Raw genomic sequence first — 14,212 nt, 5'->3', positions numbered from 1 at the left:
AGCCGATCTTCTAGGTACTCTTTTTGCCTCGAACTCGACTGTGAGCGATGACGGTAGCACCGTGCCACCTACCATACCGCGGTGCGCACACTCCATGCCGGAAATCCGCATCTCTCAGAAGGATGTTCGGCGGGAGCTACTGTCCTTAAACGTTCACAAGTCGAGCGGGCCAGACGGCATACCTGCAGTTGTGCTCAAACGCTGTGCTCCAGAGTTGTGTCCCGTGCTAACGCATCTCTTCACGCTTTCTATTAGCAAACGGGAAGTTCCATCTTCGTGGAAAACGGCCCTTGTGCACCCTGTCCCAAAAAAGGGCGACAGATCGGATCCATCAAACTATAGGCCTATCGCTATTACCTCCCTTCTCTCTAAGGTCATGGAGCGTGTAATTAACTCGAAGCTCCTTGGATACCTAGAAGAACACGATCTAATAAGCGACCGCCAGTATGGCTTTCGCCACGGTCGCTCTACTGGTGATCTTCTAGTGTATCTAACTCACCGCTGGGCTTCGGCCATTGAGAGTCAAGGTGAGGCATTGGCTGTTAGCCTAGATATAGCGAAGGCATTTGATCGGGTCTGGCATAGGGGCCTTTTGTCGAAGTTACCATCTTATGGACTGCCCGAGGGATTATGCAAATGGATTGCCAGCTTTTTGTCCGGCAGACGCATACGAGCCGTAGTAGACGGTAGCTGCTCCGATAGCATGGACATAAACGCTGGCGTCCCGCAAGGTTCTGTGCTATCCCCAACGCTGTTCTTGCTGCATATCAATGACATGTTGTCTATCGGCGACATCCATTGCTATGCGGATGACAGTACTGGGGATACATTTTACACGGGCCGTGCTAATATCCCTCGTTCAATGGTGCTAGAAAGTCGTGAAAAGCTTGTGTCGGACATCGAGAGGATTCTGTCCGGAGTCTCGGTGTGGGGTCGGGACAACCTAGTCTGTTTCAATCCCACTAAGACACAGGTGTGTGCGTTCACCGCTAAGAAAACCCCATTTACTGTGGTTCCACAGTTTCAAGGCACAGCCCTTACCTTGTCAGGAAGTATTGGGATCCTCGGAGTCGACATTTCGAGTAGCGTCCAATTCCGTTGTCACTTGGAAGGGAAAGCTGCGTTGGCATCCAAAAAGCTCGGTGTGCTCAACAGAGCGAGGGGATACTTTACTCCGGGGCAAAGACTGCTCTTGTACAAGTCGCAAGTTAGACCCCACATGGAGTACTGCTGTCACCTTTGGGCAGGAGCACCTGGATACCAGCTTGGACCCTTTGACTCGATCCAGAGACGCGCTGTACGAATTGTCGACGATCCCAAACTCACAGGCGGTATTGAACCCTTAAGTCTAAGGAGGGACTTCGCCTCCTTATGTGTGTTCTATCGCCTGTACAATGGGTTGTGTTCTGAAGAACTGTTTGACATGATGCCAACGGCCACTTTTCATCATCGCACCGCTCGCCATCGACAGGGCGCTTATCCACACACCTGGCAACCTAAATGGTCGCGCGAATTTCCTTCCACGAACGCTCCGGCTGTGGAATGAGCTCCCTGTCGAGGTATTCCCGATGAACTACAGTATGGGGTTCTTCAAAAAAGGAGTGTACAAGTTTCTAATGGGTCGGCAACGCGCACGTGACACCCCTTGAGTTGCGGGCGTCCATAGGTTACGGTGACCGCTTTCCATCAGGCGGGCCGTATACCTGTTTGCCACCGACGTGGTATAAAAAAAAAATATATATATATACATATTAACTTAGTTTTAGTAGCTACTAACGCTTAACTTCGTTTCACCTAGGTACTTGTATTAATTTATTTCAGTTTGTTGCGCGTACCTACGGTGTGTATTTTTTTATTATATAAAAACGTACCTGGTAATATCAAAGATGATTACATCTGAGATGATATTTATATTTAAAAAAATTGTTTAATATTTCCAATTTTGCTGATGGGTCTGGCCTAGTGGATAGCTAAGCCGATGGTCCTGCTGGGTTTGAATCCCAGTAAGCGTGATGTATGTATTTATCGATACTATATTAATATATTAATATTATAAATGGGAAAGTGTGTGTGTCTGTTTGTTTGTCCGTCTTTCACGGCAGAACGGAGCGACGGATTGACGTGATTTTTTAGGTGGAGATAGTTGAAGGGATGGAGAGTGACATAGGCTACTTTTTGTCTCTTTCTAATGCGAGCGAAGCCACGGGCAAAAGCTAGTGTACCTACCTATAATTAGTTTATTATATTTATAGTTTGTCTGCGTACCCACAACAAAAGAATTGTTGAGCTTACCGTGGGGCTTAGTCAATATGTGTAAAGAGGTCTTATAAACTAAAAACTTTGAACTACTTATAATTAGAAAGGACTCTCTGAAGAATGCGAATGTTCAAATGTTCAAAAAACCGACCAAAACCCTATAACGCAGACGTATTGTGTTACCGAAATGCAAGGAAATAGTCCGCGCATTCCGTACGTTAGCTCGTAACAAGACCGCATATCAGTCAGACTAAAGGTGCGGTTACATCGCGGGCTCAGAAGTTTCGCGGACGTAGGGCTCGGTTCAGATTTTAGACTTGTTATCGTTAAAACTGCTTTAGGAACTAGTAATTATCGCACTTCTAATGAATGACTTTATAAGTAAGGTTCTAAAAACCCTAAATTGCTGATGCCACGTCACCATACGAAGCTTAGCCAAATTTTCTGAATATAACAGGTTCCATGAAAAAAAAAATACGTATCCAATCTACAAGTCGTTTGTGTCACGTAACTGTCACTGTCACACTAATACTACTACGGAGAGATAGGAAGTGTTTCGTTAATTTTAGCGCAAGGTGTCTGTAACCTTCGCTAGAACGCCTGCCAGCCTAGCCGAAGTGACAATCGTTCACGCTACATGGCAATCGAAATGCAACTGGCTCTGTCGCATCCATAAGAGTTTATCTTTGATACGCTACGGGACGTAAGCCGAGCGATTGTGACGTCGTTAGCTGGGTACTCTGCCGGCGTATAATATTATGCTTCAAATTCTATCACTTATTCACATGGATAAGACGTCAGTCTCACACTGTCATACATGAAATAGCTAAGTGATAAAATTGGAAGCATGATACGCCGGCTGATCAATGTACTTCCACGATACGGCATTAAGATTATCAAACTTCAAATACGACTGCAGCAAGCACCTAACAGAACTAGGTATGAGTAGATGGTAGTAGTAGATAATTATGAGTTTAAATGAAGTAAAACAGCATAAGAGATACAAGCACCATGGGAACACATCCTAGCAGCGCTCTGCAACATTGCACAACGTCGTTGGATGCTCACACTTAGGTTGAAATTTGGTTTACGATTCGAATAGGGTTGTCGATGCAAATCTTGATCCTAACGCGAAATAACTTATGGCAACCGATAACACCATGAATGTTACTTTAGTCACCACTAAAATATTCATATTCATTTTACATAGACGTAACACATTTTTTCACCATACTCTGAAACGTTTCAAGTTCTATGCATGTTTCTATGTGGAACTGCTATTTAACTTTTTATGCATGTTTCTATGTGGAACTGCTATTTAACTTTTTACTAGTAGGTAATTCACCGAAAACTACCGCAGCGTACCCTCAGTCCCACGACTTAAATATAATTGGTTCATAAAAATCTTAATAAGAATTACCTCAAAATGTAGGACGTTGAAGGCTTAAAGTAATGTCAATGTCCTCTTGCGATTAATTTGTGTGTTTTCTTTTATATGTATATTGTGTGTGTTAGTAGTAGTAGTAGTAGTAGTAATCACTTTATTGTGTACAACAGTTTATATACAATTTGTAGGAATAGAAATACAAAGGCGAGCTTATCCCTATAAGGGATCTCTTCCAGCTAACCTTGGAGAAGATGAGAGGATCGTTCCAGTACGTAAGATAGACAAACTTACAGGAGTACAATAAAGGTCAAAAGTAATCCAAAATATTGCTAACAATTATATAAACTACATAAATACAAAATGACACTATTAAATAAATTACATACTAGAGTACATACATAAAATACAAAATAAGTACCTAACCAATATATAAATATATCAATACATACATAATATATATATATATATATATATATATAAAATTCCCAACCATTATCATACTTGTTCAGAAAGCCAAAGTTTCTTCAGATTCACCTTGAGTGATGTCACAGACTGAGACCGTTTGAGCGACAGAGGCACCTCATTCCACAATTTCACAGCGCGCACCGTGAATGATTTTGCGTACGTACGTGTATTATTCATAGGAATAGCAAGCGTGAGATTCGCACTTGAACGTAAACGGTTTTCACTGCCCTCAGCCAGATACTGCAGTGTGCTTGCAGTTATCGTCTAAAGGCAAAGGCTAAAAAGAGATAGATAGATAGATAAATCATTTATTTGGCAAACTGATCTATCTCGTTTTAGCCTTTGCCTGTTATTTCTATATCTATGAAAGAAATACAAACACATTTTACTGTATATTCACCCCCATCTCACCACATCACTTGGTCACATTAGAAGTCCTTCATTAATACATAATGCTCCATCAGTATCGTGTTCGATGCGTGTATTGAATATCGAACAATCTATTTGTCCATATAATGCTATCGCGATTATTGTGCCCTTTTCATTAGTAATGATTATCCCGAAGTGTTCTCGTGGACTGCTGATGGATTCCAGTCACTTGGATAGCATTGGACATAATTCTAGTATAATTCGTCTAAAATCAGATATCATGACTATATAGCCGATTTTTTTTTAATTTTAACGAATTAATAAATATTATGGAACATTCTAAGAGAAATTTACCTACTTAAACCTACGGTAAGCTTAAGAAGCATCATAAAACAGAAACAGAAAAACTGTTTCAAACACAAAATATCTGTTACTGAAAAAGCATATTCTATCTAGTTAAGTCTCAATACACATCTCAACAACTTAAGGTTGTGTTTTTTCTGTTTTTTACTTTTAAAATAAACGTGACATACGAAACAAAAACTGATCATTCAAAACTGTCACAAGCATTCTGCAGGTGAAGATCGGATTTAGACCGATCGTCAGTTAACGCAGCCTGTCATGTCATGGCAGCTTCTTAAAACAATTTCGACGCTATATCAAAGCCGTAGATAGGTACTTCCTCATTTTAAGGCCAGTAAAGTAGCGCACTAGCAACTCTGTTTGGTTGTTGGTGTCATTTAGCAATGGTGCCTAGTTTCTTATCAATAAAAAAACCGGCCAAGAGCGTGTCGGGCCACGCTCAGTGTAGGGTTCCGTAGTTTTCCGTATTTTTTTCAAAAACTACTGAACCTATCAAGTTCAAAACAATTTTCCTAGAAAGTCTTTATAAAGTTCTACTTTTGTGATTTTTTTCATATTTTTTAAACATATGGTTCAAAAGTTAGAGGGGGGGGACGCACTTTTTTTTCCTTTAGGAGCGATTATTTCCGAAAATATTAATATTATCACAAAATGATCTTAGTAAACCCTTATTCATTTTTAAATACCTATCCAACAATATATCACACGTTGGGGTTGGAATGAAAAAAAAAATTAGCCTCCACTTTACATGTAGGGGGAGTACCCTAATAAAACATGTTTTTCCATTTTTTATTTTTGCACTTTGTTGGCATGATTGATGTACATATTGGTACCAAATTTCAGTTTTCTAGTGCTAACGGTTACTGAGATTATCCGCGGACGGACGGACGGACGGACGGACGGACGGACGGACGGACGGACGGACGGACGGACGGACGGACGGACGGACGGACGGACAGACAGACATGGCGAAACTATAAGGGTTCCTAGTTGACTACGGAACCCTAAAAAGATAAAAGAAATTTTATTCACATAATTTATTCGCGACATTCACAATCACGCACAGGCAACAAAAACAAAACACAAACAAGTACGCATCACGAAATAGACCCAACTAGACATAACGCCAGCTAAAAATAAGCGCTAGTCTTCCGTACACATACAGAACATCATCTCTTCTTCCTCGGTTCCTCGTAGCTGAGGGTCGCGACCACATGATTTCATTATTTTGTGCACCAAATTGCAAAATTCTCCATTTAGCACGGTCTTCTACAATCCAGATAATTTATTTAGTCGTATGGCAAAGAACAGAAACATTCATAGGTTAAAGTCCAATCAGCCATTTATTGGCCTCGTCGTTGGGTGATCAGGTCTTCTGAAGGTCCATTGGCATAGCGCGTTACAGGGCAATCCTCTATAATATTATGTGCTGGATTATTTGTGCAGTCTCGCCACAATTGTTGCAAGCCGGAGACTCCAACCATCCACACCGGTGTTTGTAGTAGGCACAGCGACCATGACCAGTACGGAGTCGGTTGAGGGTACACCAGTGCCGTCTGATAATAGGCTGCGTGTTAACATAGTAGTAGGGATTACCCTGGCAGGCTTTTTTAATACTATCCACTCAGTGAGTTGGTGGGTAGGTCCTCGTCCTCCATCCACCATGCCAATCATAGTAAGTTTTTCAAGGTTTTCCGGCTCCCGTTTGGCCGCATGTGAAGTTGTTTACATCATAATTATCAGCTACATATTATCTTAAAAATGGATAAAGGAGTCTCAGTATCTGAGCAAAAAGCTCGCCAACCCTCAACGAGCCAAGAAAATAACATTTCTAGGCGTATCAAGTGTTGTCGGCCAGGAGTAATGTTACCCATTGCGCCCGACCAATAATCGATATAATTAAGACGGTTATATCGAGATCATTGGGTATTATAGCCGTATTTATTGTCTACGACGTGTAGAACTAAGCTTCTTTAATAATATATGAGGGTTCTGAATAAGGATGTGCGTTAACAATGTTATCGGAAATACAGTACATACATACAATCACGCATGTTTCTCATAGAGGTAGGCAGAGATCACGGATTTCCATTTACTACGATCCTGACGAAACACTTTCATAACGTTTCTCATACCCCCTCTCGGTTTCGTTTGGGATTTTTTTTTACTTCTGACTTGGCTTTTTCGCAATATTTCCCCGATTTAGCCAGGAAAAGTTCGCTTAGGTCTTCCACTTCCACCTGACCCTTCCACTCTTTTTTCATATACTTTCTTCGTTAATCTCCTCTCATTCATCCTCTCTACGTGCCCGAACCACCTTAACATACCCATCTCAATCTTTGTCACTACATCTACTTCCACTCCACACTTATCTTAATGCATTAGTAAACAAATTGTATATACCTACCTAGTTGTAATAGATACAGTCACCGGCATAAATAAGTGATGATTTGTGTACCTTATCGCTTTTAATCGTTTGACATTTTCGTATGACATTTCAAACAAGACGTTAGGTCGTTAATGTGACAAGGTATAGAAATCATCTTATTTAGCCGGGGCAAACGACGCAACGGAGCCACGCTGTTACGTCATCGCCCAAATCAATTGTTTAGTAGTAAACTTTTATTGTTTGTTTTTCTTCATGTTCTTATTTACTGTTTTTTTTTTAATTTATTAGTGTGAGAGACCCTTAAGAATTACATTCAAGTTAGTGTCAAGTGATTGACGGCACATGTCAAAACAAATAACATTAGGGATTAGTAAAGAGTCACACACGCGTTCAGTAATTGACTTAATTTGTTTAATAACTCGATAACCGTAAAAGTTAAGACACTTGTTTCTTAGAGAGATTAATAGTATTTAATCTAAAGAACCTTCCCTTTCAATTAACGGAATTTAATAAAAACAGGATGTAACAATTCCTAAAGCTGCTTGTCGCATTTAGGCATTTCAATGAACAATATTTCGGTGTCTATTTATTTGCATTGCCCTTAAATTGCACTGCGCAACCTCAAATTGCCAACTTGGACAATGAAATCCCAATTTAAAACAGATAAAGGCCATAAATACAGATTTGGCTAACTACCCACTATAGATCGTAACTATTATCTCTTTAATTGCCCAGGATGTCGTCATTCATGCCGAACTTGGGAACTTAGACTGTTCCAAAAGCAAATCGGATCTTAATATGATTACAATATCCCCATCGCTGCATTAAACATTTCCCGAAACAGTATACAGTATAGTAGTAGTAGTTTGGCACATGACATATTTTTTTGGAGGGTTTGTGGTGTCATTTCCTTCCTTTTTGTCCTTGGAACCTTGGTCCTCGGCGCCACGATTCTAAAGATACGTATTTTTATTTATTTTCCCACTGATCATCCTGTATACTTACTGAAATAAAAATCGTAAATTTATAATTTGCGTAGAACTTTGTAGATTAGAATCAAATCAATCATCAATAAAATGCTAAAATGTTATAATTATGAAATAAAATCACGTTTTGCGTCGTTACTACGCGACTCATTTCAGTTCCTGCATTCTTTTTATTCTCATTTTATTTTGACCCCTGAGAGAAATAAGTACAGGCTAAAAAAGTCGATTTCAGGCACCATACACTGTACCATTAATTAATTAAAAGGACCCCTAATAGTGCAAAGGTAGAGATTTATGTGGTACAACTGAGGGCCCTCTGTGCTCGCAGTCCGTGGCAATGATTAAATACTCGTTATATCTGTCAGATATGGCACATTGACCTTTGGTCCTTCAATTATTTATATTGAATCCATAAATAAAATAGTAAAGGACTTTCTTACATAAATTGACGGACCACGGTAAGCTTATATCAAGTCTTCTGAAGTGCAATTAGCTGAACACAGGGGACACCTATGTTGCGTCGACTTCACTGTTATGGTGTGGGCCATTTTCAAAAATTGCGACCCAAAATTAGTGAAAGTTGTTAACAAAAATTAACTCTATATCACTTTTGTGACGATTATTAAGCATGAAACAATAAAAATATTGCTTTTGTGTTAATAAAATACGTAAATTATAAGCAATATTCTACATTTAAAACATGAAAAAAGTTGGTTAATAGACAAATTTTATTCTTACCAGGGACCGGAACCGCTTACCATAACCGGGGTTTTTCATAGGCTTATTTTAGAAGTTGTTTTAAAAACCCCAACCATAATGGTAACCTTTTGTAAGGGTGACTGTTTGATAGGGTAAGCCTATCTGATACAGTTAACTTAAATAACCTCTAACGAAAACCAAACCCAGTCTTAAAGGTTACCCTATCATTTTAATTATTAAACCGTTTAAGCAACTTTAATCTCTGCGCACATTGAAATTCAACTTATTATTGAATAACCATAGCGAGTACAAGCTCATACGTATCGTCTCTAAACAAGTTTATGTCGATTCAAATAACGTAGTTTTATGTCGATTCAAACAATATTGGACTTTAAAACCTTACACTAAAATTTAAAACATAACTGACCTGAATTATCATAGTGTGTTTTGGCATTGAATGCATTCGTAGCGCGCGCCGGGTCGTTCTATTGTTTATCTATCTTACCTGTGCGTTTCCGAACAATTCTAGTTTTAGCTTTTTAAAGATCAACCTTTTGTTTGGCCGTCGGACCATCTCAGCAAAGACGCTCATACTCGAGAGCAAATTTTAGTAAAGAACTAACTAAAAAAAATATTGTGAAAGAACAAAGCAAATAATTATATCGATATCTTACGATTAGATAATTGAAAACATCTTCTCAATTGGGCTTTGTTAAAAATGTCAAAATAGCTATTTATGCAACAAGTGCGGAAAGTAGGTGATTTCTGATGAGTGTCATATAAGCCGATACGAGTCGGAATTTCGGAAATCATCTTTGCGCACATGTTTCAAAGTTTTCAAACAATGCTTTACTTTGCATTGTGCGAGTAAATAAAAAAACATAATAAGACAAAATACTTTAGTAATTATTAAAATTAAAAGTTATGTTAGTACAATTTTCGAATTTGAAAGACATTGGTTTTATGGGACTTATAATAGTAAAGTTCAAAATAAAATAAAAAAATTGAAAATTAAAAAGCACTAGTGCGGAAAAGTATTACTTTCCACACGATTTTTATGGGACTGATAGTGAAGTTAAAGTTAAGTTTAACTTCACTATCAGTCCCAGTCATCAGTTAAGTTAAAGTTAAAAGCAAAATAAAAAAAAATGTTAAAAGCACCAGTGAATATTGTGGAAAAGTACCTACTTCTTTCCGCACAATTTTGCTTCATAGAAAACGCACTTTTCGAGCACATACATTCTAATAACTATTTTTATGGGACTAATAGTGAAGTTCAAAATTTAAAGAAAAATGAAAAGTAAAAAGCACTAGTGCGGAAAAGTACTTTCCGCACGATTTTGCTTCATAGAAAACGCACTTTTCGAGCACATACAGTGCTATTTTTATGGGACTGATAGAGAAGTAACAAATTAAAAAAAAAGTAAAAAGCACTAGTACGGAAAAGTACTACTTTCCGCACGATTTTTCTGGGATAGATAGTGAAGTTCAAAATTTAAAAAAAAATTAAAAGTAAAAAGCACTAGTGACTAGTGCGGAAAAGTAGGTACTACTATCCGCACAATTTTGCTTCATAGAATACGCACTTTTCGAGCACATACATTGTAATAGCTATTTTTATGGGACTGATAGTGAAGTCCTAAATAAAATAAAAAATTAAAAGTAAAAAGTACCAGTGCCGAAAAGTACTCTACTTTCCGCACGATCTTACTTTATAGAAAACGCACTTTTGTAACAGCTATTTTTATGGGACTGATAGTGAAGTTCAAAATTAAAAGTAAAAAACACTAGTGCGGAAAAGTACTACTTTCCGCACGATTTTCCGGGGACGGATAGTGAAGTTCAAAATGTAAAAAAAAAAGAAAAGTAAAAAGCACTAGTGTGGAAAAGTATTACTTTCCGCACGATTTTGTTTCATAGGAAACGCACTTCTCGAGCACACATACATTATAATAGCTATTTTTATGAGACTCATAGCGAAGTTCATAATAAAAAAAAAATTTAAGTAAAAAGCACTAGTTTGAAAAAGTACTACTTTCCACACGATTTTTCTGGGACGTATAGTGAAGTTCAAAATTTAAAAACATTTGAAAAGTAAAAAGCGCTAGTGCGGAAAAGTACTACTTTCCGCACAATGTTGCTACATATAAATCGCACTTTCCGAGCACATACATTATAATAGCTATTTTTACGGGACTGATAGCGAAGTTCATAATTAAAAAAAAAAAGTAAAAAACCCTAGTGCGAAAATGTACAACTTTCCGAACGATTTTTCTGGGACGGATGGTGGCCTTCAAAATTTAAATAAAATTGGAATGTAAAAAACACTAGTGCGGAAAAGTACTTCTTTCCGCACAATTTTGCTTCATAGAAAACGCACTTTTCGGGCACATACATTCTAATAGCTATTTTTATGGGACTAATAGTGAAGTTCAAAATTTAAAGAAAAATGAATAGTAAAAAGCACGATTTTGCTTCATAGAAAATGCACTTTTCGAGCACATACATTGCTATTTTTATGGGACTGATAGAGAAGTAACAAATTAAAAAAAAAGTAAAAAGCACTAGTACGGAAAAGTACTACTTTCCGCACGATTTTTCTGGGATAGACAGTGAAGTTCAAAATTTAAAAAAAAATTAAAAGTAAAAAGCACTAGTGACTAGTGCGGAAAAGTAGGTACTACTATCCGCACAATTTTGCTTCATAGAATACGCACTTTTCGAGCACATACATTGTAATAGCTATTTTTATGGGACTGATAGTGAAGTCCTAAATAAAATAAAAAATTAAAAGTAAAAAGTACCAGTGCCGAAAAGTACTCTACTTTCCGCACGATCTTACTTTATAGAAAACGCACTTTTGTAATAGCTATTTTTATGGGACTGATAGTGAAGTTCAAAATTAAAAGTAAAAAACACTAGTGCGGAAAAGTACTACTTTCCGCACGATTTTCCGGGGACGGATAGTGAAGTTCAAAATGTAAAAAAAAGAAAAGTAAAAAGCACTAGTGTGGAAAAGTATTACTTTCCGCACGATTTTGTTTCATAGGAAACGCACTTCTCGAGCACACATACATTATAATAGCTATTTTTATGAGACTCATAGCGAAGTTCATAATAAAAAAAAATTAAAGTAAAAAGCACTAGTTTGAAAAAGTACTACTTTCCACACGATTTTTCTGGGACGTATAGTGAAGTTCAAAATTTAAAAACATTTGAAAAGTAAAAAGCGCTAGTGCGGAAAAGTACTACTTTCCGCACAATGTTGCTACATATAAATCGCACTTTCCGAGCACATACATTATAATAGCTATTTTTACGGGACTGATAGCGAAGTTCATAATTAAAAAAAAAAAGTACAAAACCCTAGTGCGAAAATGTACAACTTTCCGAACGATTTTTCTGGGACGGATGGTGGCCTTCAAAATTTAAATAAAATTGGAATGTAAAAAACACTAGTGCGGAAAGTACTACTTTCCGCATGATTTTGTTTTATAGAAAACGCACTTTTCGAGCACATACATTGTTATAGCTATTTTTATGGGAGTGATAGTGAAGTTCAAAATTTAAAGTAAAAAGAACTAGTATGGAAAAGTACTACTTTAAAAGTACCTACTACTTGCTGCACGATTTTGCTTCGTAAAAAACGTACTTTTCGAGCACATGCATTGTAAACGCACTTTTTGAGCACATGCATTGTTATAGTTATTTTTATGAGACTGATAGTGAAGTTCAAAATAAATAAAAATTAAAAGTAAAAAACCGGCCAAGAGCGTGTCGGGCCACGCTCAGTGTAGGGTTCCGTAGTTTTCCGTATTTTTCTCAAAAACTACTGAACCTATCAAGTTCAAAACAATTTTCCTAGAAAGTTTTTATAAAGTTCTACATTTGTGATTTTTTTTCATATTTTTTAAACATATGGTTCAAAAGTTAGAGGGGGGGAAGCATTTTTTTTCCTTTAGGAGCGATTATTTCCAAAAATATTAATATTATCAAAAAACGATCTTAGTAAACCCTTATTCATTTTTAAATACCTATCTAAAAATATATCATACGTTGGGGTTGGAATAAAAAAAATTCAGCCCCCACTTTACATGTAGGGGGGTACCCCAATAAAACATTTTTTTCCATTTTTTATTTTTGCACTTTGTTGGCGTGATTAATATACATATTGGTACCAAATTTCAGCTGTCTAGTGCTAACGGTTACTGAGATTATCCGCGGACGGACGGACGGACGGACGGACGGACGGACGGACGGACGGACGGACGGACGGACGGACGGACGGACGGACGGAGACAGACATGGCGACAACTATAAGGGTTCCTAGTTGACTACGGAACCCTAAAAGTAGGTACAAAACCTTGCTTGCTGTAAAAACCTACTTCATTTTATTCCCTTATAATATACTGATGAGTACGAGTAGGTCAATAATTGTACTATCAAATACAGAAACTAAATGACGTACATGTCAAATGGTAATAACTACGCAAATTCAAGTGCATGCGTCTGAGACAAGCTCTATCTATAGCAAACCAGTTTCAATGTAGAAAGACAACAAGGAACGGATAAAGCTTACCATAACTCAATGAAAACAGGTTTTAAAAACCCTATCGCGATAGGGTTTCGGAGTTAACTTAGTTAGTAGTTATGGTAACCTCATAGTAACAGATTCAATAAGCTTACCGTTTTAAAAGGTTACCTTTAAAAAAAGCTTACCGTTTTATTTAGTAAGAAAATTGATTGGGTAAGCAAATTGATGAAGTTAAGCCTAAAAAGGGGTTTTCCGGTCCCTGGTTACAACTGACCCTCAGTGGTCGGTTTTCCTCTTCCATTCGACAAATTGATTTGTTCTTTGGAGTATTGCCTACCAAAAGATTCACTTAAAAGACATTGAGAACCTGTTGGTTCACAATATCTATTTTTTCATCGAGTATTATGTTTACTCGTACACTCGATTTCAATTTGCCTTACTTCTACAAGTAGGTATATTACTTGTGTCACGCCTATTTAAACAATGACCATTCCTTTACTAAATATTAACCCCTTGTTCATAAACATTCACTAAAGATATCAAGCCGATAGAAATCGTTTGTCCCTTTCCGACGTATTGGTGTGATAGAACGGGACAAACGATATTTATCGGCTTGTTAACTTTTAGTGAACGTTTATGAATAAGGGGGCATTAGCTCATACATTTACCACTACGCTAGTAAGTAGCAAATAAATAAAAACAATACACTTTATTCCCGCATGGCACACCTGGCATAAGTATGGATTTTACAACAGTCTAAATAT

Source organism: Leguminivora glycinivorella, chromosome 5, assembly GCF_023078275.1.
Source record: "Leguminivora glycinivorella isolate SPB_JAAS2020 chromosome 5, LegGlyc_1.1, whole genome shotgun sequence".
NCBI lineage: Eukaryota > Metazoa > Arthropoda > Insecta > Lepidoptera > Tortricidae > Leguminivora > Leguminivora glycinivorella.
This window is presented reverse-complemented; position numbering follows the sequence as displayed.